Below are 11993 nucleotides of genomic sequence, written 5' to 3' on the forward strand. Positions count from 1 at the left end.
TCAGAAAACTGGTAAAATGGGTGAAGAGTGTCAATTCGTTAGTCGGCGAATTCCACCCATGTAAACATAATTTAGCTAATGAGAGTCTCATTTCATACAAGCACATTTGTTTCCACAACGGAGGAGGACGTGAGGAGTCGAGCAAAACTAATTGAGATTCTCCCCTATAGAGGAGACCTTGGGACTCATTTACACAGGCAGCCCAATTCTGATGTCTTTCGACCAATCACATCAGATCTTTTCACAGCAGCGCTTTTTTTTCAAAGCTGATCTGATTGTTTAAAAGACCAATTAGCGAAAAAAAACTCTCAGAATTGGGCTGCCCGTGCAAACCTGTGGTGTCAAAGCAACCATGAGGGCCTGTAACGCGCTGCTTGTCAGCAGAGGGCGCTAAAATATCAAACTATGAAAAACTATCTCAGCTGCATCAAATGTTATTGGATTGAAACGTTAAGATGAATAACGGCAGATTTTAATTGAATTATATAATATAAGTCATGTTATTACGGAAATAAGTATCCTACCTACTGTGAACTCTGATCTGTTCCTATATGTAAAATATATATATATTCTCTGCATTATACAGGCCTCCTTTTTTTTAAAGTGTTTTATTTATTCTATAAACACATATAACCCCGAATAAAGTTGATGTTTTAATGCCTTTCATTGGTGTGAAATGTTTTGACAATGAGAAGGTTTCTTTATGACAGTGATGCGCCACGTTTAGTTTACGTCATAGCCTGCACTGCGATTCTCTGAAGTTCGCCAGTCACGGATTATATGCAGAGCAGACTGCAACATTATCAACAAAATAAATGATCTATTCAAATCTTTCGTGTAAGAAAGAAGTGAACGAACAAAGTGTATTTCCGTCCTGCGCTACAATATTGCTTTTGCACTGCTTTTTGGAAACGAGTCATATGAGTTTTAATGTGAAGATGGCGGAGGGGAGCTTCTCGATATCATCGTACCCTTTTCTGGATCCACAACTTTCACAAAGTTTGGTCTCCACGGGGGCCTCTGACAGAGTACATGTTGAAGCTGAAAACGGACATGTCGCTCAGTTCAGCCAACATTGGATTTGCAAAGACTGGACTGTCATCTCCTGTTCAATATGAATTAAATATCGAAAGAATGTCCAACAAAACGAAAAGTGAGTTAAAAAATAAATGTAATAATTTGGGTAACTAGTTAGCTAGTTGACCAGCAAAGCAAGACCTTAGCTAGTTGGCTAATGTTAAACTGTGTGGTCTATCTAGGTAACCTAAACGATTTGCTGCAATTTTGTCACAGGTAACATGGTACTATAGATGGCTAGGTTACCAGGAGTCAGATGAACACCTCCGGTCAGCTAATACAGGTAACATGGTACTATAGATGGCTAGGTTACCAGGAGTCAGATGAACACCTCCGGTCAGCTAATACAGGTAACATGGTACTATAGATGGCTAGGTTACCAGGAGTCAGATGAACACCTCCGGTCAGCTAATACAGGTAACGTGGTACTATAGATGGCTAGGTTACCAGGAGTCAGATGAACACCTCCGGTCAGCTAATACAGGTAACGTGGTACTATAGATGGCTAGGTTACCAGGAGTCAGATGAACACCTCCGGTCAGCTAATACAGGTAACGTGGTACTATAGATGGCTAGGTTACCAGGAGTCAGATGAACACCTCCGGTCAGCTAATACAGGTAACGTGGTACTATAGATGGCTAGGTTACCAGGAGTCAGATGAACACCTCCGGTCAGCTAATACAGGTAACGTGGTACTATAGATGGCTAGGTTACCAGGAGTCAGATGAACACCTCCGGTCAGCTAATACAGGTAACGTGGTACTATAGATGGCTAGGTTACCAGGAGTCAGATGAACACCTCCGGTCAGCTAATACAGGTAACGTGGTACTATAGATGGCTAGGTTACCAGGAGTCAGATGAACACCTCCGGTCAGCTAATACAGGTAACGTGGTACTATAGATGGCTAGGTTACCAGGAGTCAGATGAACACCTCCGGTCAGCTAATACAGGTAACGTGGTACTATAGATGGCTAGGTTACCAGGAGTCAGATGAACAGAGAGACATTTGCGCAGCAGGTAAAATGATATACAACAGACTAACTCGATAATCAGCCAAACTACAATATTTTGAATGGTTCTCGCAATTTAACCATTAGCATGCATTAATGTCATTGTCAAGTCCTATGTCTTAAAAAATATTCCAACATGCTGACCAGACCGGGTGCGGCATCGCTCGCGTGTTGATTTTGTCCACCCACACCACACACGATCAGGACATGGAGGTTGAAATATCAAAACTAACTCTGAACCATCTATATTCATTTGGGGACAGGTTGAAAAGCATTAAACATTCATGTCAATTTATCTATTTAGCTTGCTGTTGCTAGCTAATTTGTCCTGGGATGTAAACATTGGGTTGTTATTTTACCTGAAATGCACAAGGTCCTCTACTCTGACAATTAATCCACAGATTAAAGTTTTTTTTCTTCTAGTAATCTCTCCTTTAGTCTTCCTCGTCTTGGACTTTAAATGGCGTTTGACAACCAACCTAAAGGTACATCACCAACTGGACTGGAGTGTGGCCCTCAGTTCATCATGTGGCCCTCAGCCCTCAGTTCATCTTCTGAGTGTGGCCCTCAGTTCATCATGTGGCCCTCAGTTCATCTTCTGAGTGTGGCCCTCAGAATATCACCCATGTGGGTATATTCTCCTTAAAACCAATGAACTTGCCGCGCGTCAAAAATTATGTATTTTAGCGCCTGGCCACGCAGACGCTCTTGAGCAGTTTGGATGAAATTATTGAATAACAGGTAAACTCAGCAAAAAAATAAACTTCCTCTCACTGTCAACTGCGTTTATTTTCAGCAAACTTAACATGTGTAAATATTTGTATGAACATAACAAGATTCAACAACTGAGACATAAACTGAACAAGTTCCACAGACATGTGACTAACAGAAATGGAATAATGTGTCCCTGAACAAATCAAATCAAATCAATCAAATTTATTTTTATATAGCCCTTGGTACATCAGCTGATATCTCAAAGTGCTGTACAGAAACCCAGCCTAAAACCCCAAACAGCAAGCAATGCAGGTGAAAGAAGCACGGTGGCTAGGAAAAACTCCCTAGGAAAAACTCCCTAGAAAGGAAAAAACCTAGGAAGAAACCTAGAGAGGAACCAGGCTATGAGGGGTGGCCAGTCCTCTTCTGGCTGTGCAGGGTGGATATTATAACAGAACATGGTCAAGATGTTAAAATGTTCATAAATGACCAGCATGGTCAAATAATAATAATCATAGTAGTTGTCGAGGGTGCAACAAGCACGTCCGGTGAACAGGTCAGGGTTCCATAGCCGCAGGCAGAACAGTTGAAACTGGAGCAGCAGCACGGCCAGGTGGACTGGGGACAGCAAGGAGTCATCATGCCAGGTAGTCCTGAGGCATGGTCCTAGGGCTCAGGTCCTCCGAGAGAAAGACAGAAAGAGAGAATTAGAGAGAGCATATTTAATTTCACACAGGACACCGGATAAGACAAGAGAAATACTCCAGATGTAACTGACTGACCCTAGCCCCCCGACACATAAACTACTGCAGCATAAATACTGGAGGCTGAGACAGGAGGGATCAGAAGACACTGTGGCCCCATCCGATGATACCCCCGGACAGGGCCAAACAGGCAGGATATGGGGGGGGTCATTCAAAAGTAACAGTCAGTATCTGGTGTGGCCACCAGCTGCATTAACTACTGCAGTGCATCTCTTCCTCATGGACTGCAACAGATTTGCCAGTTCTTGCTGTGAGATGTTACCCCACTCTTCCACCAAGGCACCTGCAAGTTCCCGGACATTTCTGGGGGGAATGGCCCTAGCCCTCACCCTCCAATCAAACAGGTCCCAGTCGTGCTCAATGGGATTAAGATCTGGCCTCTTCGCTGGTCATGGCAGAACACTGACATTCCTGTCTTGCAGGAAATCACACACAGAACGAGCAGTATGGCTGGTAGCATTGTGATGCTGGAGGGTCATATCAGGATGAGCCTGCAGGAAGGGTACCACATGAGGGTGGAGGATGTCTTCCCTGTAACGCACAGCGATGAGATTGCCTGCAATGAGAACAAGCTCAGTCCGATGATGCTGTGACACACCGCCCCAGACCATGACGGACCCTCCACCTCCAAATCGATCCCGCTCCAGAGTACAGGCCTTGGTGTAACGCTCATTCCTTCGACGATAAACACGAATTCGACCATCACCCCTGGTGAGACAAAACCGCGACTCGTCAGTGAAGAGCACTTTTTGCCAGTCCTGTCTGGTCCAGCGACAGTGGGTTTGTGCCCATAGGCGATGTTGTTGCCGGTGATGTCTGGTGAGGACCTGCCTTACAACAGGCCTACAAGCCCTCAGTCCAGCCTCTCTCAGCTTATTGAAGACAGTCTGAGCACTGATGGAGGGATTGTGCGTTCCTGGTGTAACTCGGGCAGTTGTTGTTGCCATCCTGTACCTGTCCTGCAGGTGTGATATTCGGATGTAACGATCCTGTGCAGGTGTTGTTACACATGGTCTACCACTGCGAGGGCGATCAAATCAAATCAAATCAAATTTATTTATATAGCCCTTCGTACATCAGCTGAAATCTCAAAGTGCTGTACAGAAACCCAGCCTAAAACCCCAAACAGCAAGCAATGCATGTGAAAGAAGCACGGTGGCTGGGAAAAACTCCCTAGGAAAAACTCCTGAGAAAGGCCAAAAACCTAGGAAGAAACCTAGAGAGGAACCAGGCTATGAGGGGTGGCCAGTCCTCTTCTGGCTGTGCCGGGTGGATATTATAACAGAACATGGTCAAGATGTTAAAATGTTCGTAAATGACCAGCATGGTCAAATAATAATAATCATAGTAATTGTCGAGGGTGCAACAAGCACGTCCGGTGAACAGGTCAGGGTTCCGTAGCCGCAGGCAGAACAGTTGAAACTGGAGCAGCAGCATGGCCAGGTGGACTGGGGACAGCAAGGAGTCATCATGCCAGGTAGTCCTAGGGCTCAGGTCCTCCGAGAGAAAGAAAGAAAGAAAGAAAGAGAGAATTAGAGAGAGCATATTTACATTCACACAGGACACCGGATAAGACAAGAGAATACTCCAGATGTAACAGACTGACCCTAGCCCCCCGACACATAAACTACTGCAGCATAAATACTGGAGGCTGAGACAGGAGGGATCAGAAGACACTGTGGCCCCATCCGATGATACCCCCGGACAGGGCCAAACAGGCAGGATATAACCCCACCCACTTTGCCAAAGCACAGCCCCCACACCACTAGAGGGATATCTACAACCACCAACTTACCGTCCGAAGACAAGGCCGAGTATAGCCCACAAAGATGTCCGCCACGGCACAACCCAAGGGGGGGCGCCAACCCAGACAGGAAGACCACGTCAGTGGCTCAACCTACTCAAGTGACGCACCCCTCCCATGGACGGCATGGAAGAACACCAGTAAGTCAGTGACTCAGCCCCTGTAAAAGGGTTAGAGGCAGAGAATCCCAGTGGGAAGAGGGGAACCAGGACGGATCAGCTGTCCGTCCTGTCTCCCTGTAGCGCTGTCTTTGGCGTCTCACAGTACGGACATTGCAATTTATTGCCCTGGCCACATCTGCAGTCCTCATGCCCCCTTGCAGCATGCCTAAGGCACGTTCGCAGATGAGCAGGGAACCTGGGCATCTTTCTTTTGGTGTTTATCAGAGTCAGTAGAAAGGCCTCTTTAGTGTCCTAAGTGTTCATAACTGTGACCTTAATTGCCTGTCTTAATGACCGTTCCACAGGTGCATGTTCATTAATTGTCTATGGTTCATTGAACAAGCATGGGAAACAGTGTTTAAAACTTCTTTGGGCTATGTGGGACGCTAGCGTGCCACCCGTGGCGCACCCTATCAACAGCAGGTGCATTTCAAGAGCGGCAAATTGGAAACCAAATAAATGTAAAAATTCAAATTTGTCAAACATACAACTAACTTACACCCTTTGAAAGATAAACATCTCCTTAATCTAACCACGTTGTCCGATTTCAAAAAGGTTTTACGGCGAAAGCATGAAGTTAGGTTATGTTAGGAGAGTACATTGACAATAGCTGTGTGTAATGTTTAGCCAATTCAAAGACAGGCGTCACCAAAACCATAAAATCAGCTAAATGCAGCACTAACCTTTTACAATCTCCATCAGATGACACTCCTAGGACATTATGTTAGACAATGCATGCATTTTTAGTTCTATCAAGTTCATATTTATATCCAAAAACAGCGTTTTACTATGGCGTTGATGTTGAGGAAATCGTTTCCCTCCAATAACCGCCAGTCAATCAGCACAACAAAATAATTAATTAATATTAGAAAACATTGGTAAAATATTATATTGTCATTCAAAGAATTATAGATTTACATCTCTTGAACGCAATCGACTTGCCAGATTTAAAAATAACCTTACTGGGAAATCACACTTTGCAATAATCTGAGCACTGCGCCCAGAAAAATATGCTTTGCGATACAGACTAACCGCCATGTTGGAGAGATCTAAAATCGAAAATACTATGTAAATAATCCATTACCTTTTGATTGTCTTCATCAGATGTCACTTCCAGGAATCCCAGGTCCATAACGAATGTAGTTTTGTTCAAAAAAGCTCATCATTTATGTCCAAAAAGCTCCGTGTTGTTAGCACATGATCTAAGCCAGCCGGACTTCACTTCACGAACGGAAAAAATATATTTACGTTCGTTCAAACATGTCAAACGTTGTATCGCATAAATCATTAGGGCCTTTTTTAACCAGAACATGAATAAAATTCAAGGCGGACGAATGCGTTCTCTTTTAAAACGTTTCGGAACGAGAGTACCCAACATGAACTCACGCGCCAGGTGTCTAATGGGCCATCACCGTTCCATGGCTCTTGTTCGGTCAGATCTCAGAGTAGAAGACTCAAAACACTTTGTAAAGGCTGTTGACATCTTGTGGAAGCAATAGGAAGTGCCAAAATATTCATTAGCCCCTTTGTTTTTCAATGGCATAGGCTTAAAGTCAATTCAACACATCAGGTATCCACTTCCTGTCAGAATCTGTCTCAGGGTTTTGCCTGCCAAATGAGTTCTGTTATACTCACAGACACCATTCAAACAGTTTTAGAAACTTTAGGGTGTTTTCTATCCAAACCTGAACAATAATATGCATTTTCTAGCTTCTGAGTTGGTGTAGGAGGCAGTTAAAAATGGGCACATATTTTTTCAAAAATTCTCAATACTGCCCCCTAGCCCAAACAGGTTAAACCCTTTACAATGAAGATCTGTGAAGTTATTTGGATTTTTACGAGTTATCTTTGAAAGACAGGGTCTTGAAAATGGGCCGTTAATTTTTTTGCTGAGTTTGTGTACATTTATTTTGCAACGTTAGCGCTCGTAACACGAGCGTTGTGGTAGGCATGTTCAATAGCCTAATTGACAAATAACTCCTATGCTGTCACGATCTCCCCTAAACACTGAATATTTTAACCTTACAAAATAGATTAACATCTTAGTTAGCTACCTCGCTCACCGTAGCCATTTAATCATTCATTGAATGAGGGAATTGTTTAGGGCTGACCCCATTTAGTCGACTTGTCGATTGTTTGGTTGATAGGCTGTTGGCCGACTGAGTATTTTTTTTTACAACTGCTTGACAATAAAAATAATGTATGGCACGTGTCTTGATTGACGCCTGTCTCGGTGGACTCATCCATTGCCAAGGCCGTGGGGATTGTACACCAGTAGTACAGTTACAGTTATTTCCCATTCTCATATGTTTGTTACTGTAATTTCTGTTAATGCATTCAATATTTTATTATTAGTCTTACAGTTCTGATGCTCGGAATGTAATCGCTGGCGAGTAAAAAGTACTGAGTAAAAAGGGTTTGAATACTTATATAAATGTCATATTTATGTTTTTTAATTTGAGAAATTAGCAAACATTTCTAAAAACCTGTTTTTGCTTTGTCATTATGGGGTATCGGATCGGGGGGAAAAACATTTTATCAATTTTAGAATAAGGCTGTGACGATGTGGAAAAAGTCAAGGGGTCTGAATACTTTCCGAACGGACATTTCATTTTTTTTTTTTTAACTGAACTTCTGTTTAGTTAAAGTTTGAGGTGAGGGAGAAAGTGTGGTGGACCAAGTATTGTTAGTATTGTTTAGTATCTTGCTAGCTGGATCAAATTCAACGTTAGCTAGCCAGGGAAATGTTGAGCCACATTAGCCAATTTCATCTGATGAAATAAATGACTTTATGGTGTGAAAATTAGCTTGCTAATAAAGTCAGATGAGCTAACGTTAGTAACCTAACCAATTCGCTATAGTATTAACTGGTATACTCAAGTTATAACGTGTTAGTTGCTTACTGCACGCTGGCAATCTGTGTGAAATGTCAACTAGTTATACTTGGCTCACGAACGAACCTCTATCTGTGAACAAATTTTTTCTCCCCTCTACGGTATGTGGTTAATTTTCATAATGAGAGAATTAGGTGAAAATGAGGCGTTGCTTGTTTAAAAACCCTCTTAAGGATCTGTCCCTTTTTTTTCAATGTTCTCCTAAAATGACATACCCAGATCAAACTGCCTGTAGCTCAGGCCCTGAAGCAAGGATATGCATATTCTTGATACCATTTGAAAGGAAACACTTTGAAGTTTGTGTAAATGTGAAATTAATGTAGTTGAATATAACACATTTGATCTGGTAAACGATAACACAAAGAAAAAAACCTGCTTTTTTGTATTTTTTCCCCCATACCATCTTTGAAATGGAAGATAATAATGTATTATTACAGCCCAGGTGCAATTTAGATTTTGGCCACTAGATGGCAGCAGTGGATGGGCAAAATCTTTTCCTGATCCAATGAACCATTGCATTTCTGTTCAAAATGTTGTATCAAGACTGCCCAAATGTGCCTAATTTGGTTTATTAATACATTTTCAAGTTCATAACTGTGCACTCTCCTCAAACAATAGCATAGTATTATTTCAATGTAATAGCTACTTTAAATTGTACAGTGCAGTTAGATTAACAAGAATTTAAGCTTTCTGCCAATATCAGATATGTCTATGTCCTGGGAAATGTTCTTGTTACTTACAACCTCATGCTAATCACATTAGCCTACGTTAGCTCAACCTTCCCGCGGGGACCCACTGATCTGGTAAAGGTTAAACAAGTGTAGCTGGAGTTGGGCCTGGCTAAAGCTGGATGCCACTATAGAGGTGAAAGGAACACCACACACTTTCCCTGTCTCACTTCTTCAATACAGTGGATATAAAGCGGTAAGCCAGGTCTTCTCTCTGCGTGAAAGAGATCAACAAAGGGTATGATGCTCTGCTGGCACGTTGTAGAGCAGATGTCCACAGCCAGAAAGTGTACAATGTAATAATGTGCAGTGAAGCCCAGAGATATTGTTTTTGTTGTGTTGAACTTGACAGTAACGTGTGTGTGAGGGGGGGATTATATATATTTTTTGTTACTCAGTGAACGTTATTTTTGCACACATGTAGCCTTGTGCCCTTGATCAATGTCTATAGTGGCCACTATAATAGAGAAAAAATAGAATGCTTGTTTCATTCTATTTCTACTTTATGATGTTTTTCCCCCCCAGTATATTCAGAGTGTGGTCATTACGGTGTTTTTCCCCCCAGTATATTCAGAGTGTGGTCATTACGGTGTTTTTCCCCCCAGTATATTCAGAGTGTGGTCATTACGGTGTTTTCCCCCCAGTATATTCAGAGTGTGGTCATTACGGTGTTTTCCCCCCAGTATTTTCAGAGTGTGGTCATTACGATATTTTCCCCCAGTATATTCAGAGTGTGGTCTTTACGATGTTTTTCCCCCCAGTATATTCAGAGTGTGGTCTTTACGATGTTTTTCCCCCCAGTATATTCAGAGTGTGGTCTTTACGATGTTTTCCCCCCAGTATATTCAGAGTGTGGTCTTTACGATGTTTTCCCCCCAGTATATTCAGAGTGTGGTCTTTACGATGTTTTTCCCCCCAGTATATTCAGAGTGTGGTCTTTACGATGTTTTTCCCCCCGTATATTCAGAGTGTGGTCTTTACGATGTTTTTCCCCCCAGTATATTCAGAGTGTGGTCTTTACGATGTTTTTCCCCCCAGTATATTCAGAGTGTGGTCATTACGATGTTTTTCCCCCCAGTATATTCAGAGTGTGGTCATTACGATGTTTTTCCCCCCAGTATATTCAGAGTGTGGTCTTTACGATGTTTTTCCCCCAGTATATTCAGAGTGTGGTCTTTACGATGTTTTTCCCCCAGTATATTCAGAGTGTGGTCTTTACGATGTTTTTCCCCCCGTATATTCAGAGTGTGGTCTTTACGATGTTTTTCCCCCCAGTATATTCAGAGTGTGGTCTTTACGATGTTTTTCCCCCCGTATATTCAGAGTGTGGTCTTTACGATGTTTTTCCCCCCGTATATTCAGAGTGTGGTCATTATGATGTTTTTCCCCCCAGTATATTCAGAGTGTGGTCTTTACGATGTTTTTGCCCCCAGTATATTCAGAGTGTGGTCATTACGATGTTTTTCCCCCCAGTATATTCAGAGTGTGGTCATTACGATGTTTTTCCCCCCAGTATATTCAGAGTGTGGTCATTACGATGTTTTTCCCCCCAGTATATTCAGAGTGTGGTCATTACGGTGTTTTTCCCCCCAGTATATTCAGAGTGTGGTCATTACGGTGTTTTTCCCCCCAGTATATTCAGAGTGTGGTCATTACGGTGTTTTTCCCCCCAGTATATTCAGAGTGTGGTCATTACGGTGTTTTCCCCCCAGTATATTCAGAGTGTGGTCTTTACGATGTTTTTCCCCCCAGTATATTCAGAGTGTGGTCTTTACGGTGTTTTTCCCCCCAGTATATTCAGAGTGTGGTCATTACGGTGTTTTTCCCCCCAGTATATTCAGAGTGTGGTCATTACGGTGTTTTTCCCCCCAGTATATTCAGAGTGTGGTCATTACGGTGTTTTCCCCCCAGTATATTCAGAGTGTGGTCATTACGGTGTTTTTCCCCCCAGTGTATTCAGAGTGTGGTCATTACGGTGTTTTTCCCCCCAGTATATTCAGAGTGTGGTCATTACGGTGTTTTTCCCCCCAGTATATTCAGAGTGTGGTCATTACGGTGTTTTTCCCCCCAGTATATTCAGAGTGGTCACAAGCGTTCTATTATCAAGGCCATAGTTAACCGCAATATTAGTGTGTTCTTTCTCATTTGCAGTGAAGTCTAGGCAACAAATAACATTGGATTGCTTTCTTTAAAAATTTTTTTTAGCTGTTTTAGGTTCACGTTAACCACTTCTTATTTTACACACAGAGACTGATCATCGAGGTCATATTCTGTTGCTTAATTAGTTAACCTGCGTTTTATTTATTGCTTGTTTCAGTGCAACAACAAAAAAAAATGTCACATTTTTGGTCCCTCAGCAGTTTGCGTCCCTGTATGAGGTATAATAAAGAACTGGATGGTGTGGCAGCACTATGAGGTATAATAAAGAACTGGATGGTGTGGCAGCACTATGAGGTATAATAAAGAACTGGATGGTGTGGCAGCACTATGAGGTATAATAAAGAACTGGATGGTGTGGCAGCACTATGAGGTATAATAAAGAACTGGATGGTGTGGCAGCACTATGAGGTATAATAAAGAACTGGATGGTGTGGCAGCACTATGAGGTATAATAAAGAACTGGATGGTGTGGCAGCACTATGAGGTATAATAAAGAACTGAATGGTGTGGCAGCACTATGAGGTATAATAAAGAACTGGATGGTGTGGCAGCACTATGAGGTATAATAAAGAACTGGATGGTGTGGCAGCACTATGAGGTATAATATAGAACTGGATGGTGTGGCAGCACTATGAGGTATAATAAAGAACTGAATGGTGTGGCAGCACTATGAGGTAT

This window comes from Salmo trutta, chromosome 27 (assembly GCF_901001165.1).
Source record: "Salmo trutta chromosome 27, fSalTru1.1, whole genome shotgun sequence".
NCBI lineage: Eukaryota > Metazoa > Chordata > Actinopteri > Salmoniformes > Salmonidae > Salmo > Salmo trutta.